The following is a 1986-nucleotide window of genomic DNA, read 5'->3' as shown; positions in this document are numbered from 1 at the left end:
GGGGAAGAAAGGGCAAAGAGAAAAAATAACATAGTAGTCAAGAGATTAAAAGTGGAGAGTGAAACAGGAGAAGTGGAAATAACAAATCTTTTTCGAGATATTGAAGTGCAGGTCAGGGTAGAAGGAGTCAAGAGAATAGGAGGGACAAAGGAAGGAAAAGAAGGAATGTTTCTAGTAAAAATGGGGAGTGAGGAGTAGAAAAAGAAAATTATGGAGAGAACAAAATTATTGAGAGAAAGAAGGGAAAGAATTGATGAAGATCTGACATGGAGGGAGAGGAAAAGGAGCTGGAAAATAGAGCAGAGGGCTTGGGTAGAGAGGAAAAAGGGCAGAGGAAAAATAGGGAGAGACAGGTTATGGATAAATGGGGAGGAATGGTGGAGAGTAATAAGGAGGTGGATGGAGGAAAAGAAGGAAGAATTCATTTTAATAGGGGGGGGGGGGGCTTAAATGCATGGAGTGGCGAACAAGGAGGAGGGCTATGGGATGAAGAAAAGGAGGCATTTATAAGGAACTCCAAACATAGAGAGACGGACAGGGAGGGGATGAAGTTACTAGACATGATAGGAGAAACAGGATGGTTTATATACAATGGCAATATGAAAGGAGATGAGGAAGGGGAGGATAGGAAAGGGAGCAACAGTAATAGACTACATCCTGGCTGAAGAAAGAATGCGGCATATGATAGGGAGTATGAAGGTAGGGAATCAGATAGGGTCCGAGCACTTCCCGGTCATAGTTACACTAAGAAGAGGCGTCAGTAAGCCCGGCAGAGGGAGAAAGGAAAAAGGATGCGAACGAAACACGAAAATGGGAATCTGGGGGGGTAGATAAATTAAACGAGTTTAAACAAAAGATGGAAAAGGAGAAGGTTAGGTATGAAAAAGAGGAGGGAATAGACTCGTTAGTTGAAAGGTTGAAGGGGTCAATTGAAAAGGTAAAGGATGATCTGGGCACTAATGAAGAAAGAGTAGGGGAAAGAGAGGCTGGTGGGACGAGGAATGCTGGGAGAGTAAAGAGAGAATAAAAGTGTGTGAGCAAATGGAGAAGAGGGGAAATGGAGAAGCAGGAGTATAACAGGAGAAAAAAAGAACATGAGAAGATGCTGGAAATAAAAAGACAGAGGGGAAAGGAAGAATATAAAGCAGAGGTAGAAAAAGCGATAAAAGAAGTATGGGTGTGGGATGTGATAAATAGGGATAGAGGGGAAAGGAAGGGCGTTAACGAAGAAATAGAAATGGAGGAATGGACGGATTATTTTAAGGGTCTATTAGGGGGAGAGCAAAATAAGATCAAAGGGGAAAAGTGTAGGATAGTCCAAGGAGAAATGGAGGATGGGAACGAGATAACAAGAAAATAAGTGGATGAGGCAATAAATAGGTTAAAAAGAAACAAGGCGACGGGAGAAGATGGGATGGAGAACGAAGCGATGAAGTTTGTAGGAGAAGGGATTAGGGATGGGATGTGGAAGATCTGCAACAAGGTATGGAAAGGGGAAGGTTGGCCGAAGAGTGGACGAAGGGACTGGTGGTACCGCTTGTCAAGAAAGGGGAAGGAAAGAAGGTAGAGGAATACAGAGGGATCACTCTCACGTCAGTCGGCTATAAAATATATGCAGAAATATTAAGAAATAGGTTGGAGAGTCAGGTAGAACAAAAAGAAAGTATCCCACATAATCAGGCGGGATTTAGAAAAGGAATGGGAACTATAGACAACATCTACGTACTTAACTATTTAGTTAACAGAAATTTGGGGAGAAAGAAAGGGAGACTCGTCGCTTTGTCCGTAGATTTCAAAGCAGCGTTTGACTCAGTGAATAGAAAAGTACTATAGCAGGCAATGAAAGAGAGGGGTGTAGAGGAAAAGTTAGTGGACAGGATAAACGAAATTTTTACTGAAACCAGGATTAGGGTGCAAATAGGAAAGAAAAAAGGGCAGGTTTTCTGGACAAGCCGAGGTCTAAGGCAAGGGTGCCCTTTGAGTCCG

The 1986-nt window shown here is 42.7% G+C and overlaps 1 protein-coding gene across 1 annotated transcript in view; it reads right to left on the bottom strand.

Moving 5' to 3' along the window:
- Nucleotides 1–1986, bottom strand: part of LOC117168671 (cyclin-T2-like) — a 25799-nt gene that overhangs the window by 7123 nt on the left and 16690 nt on the right. The window lies entirely within an intron of this gene.

This window comes from Belonocnema kinseyi, chromosome 1 (genome assembly GCF_010883055.1).
Source record: "Belonocnema kinseyi isolate 2016_QV_RU_SX_M_011 chromosome 1, B_treatae_v1, whole genome shotgun sequence".
Classification (NCBI taxonomy): domain Eukaryota; kingdom Metazoa; phylum Arthropoda; class Insecta; order Hymenoptera; family Cynipidae; genus Belonocnema; species Belonocnema kinseyi.
Note: the sequence above shows the minus strand (reverse complement) of the source record. Positions and strands in the feature narration are given on the sequence as shown.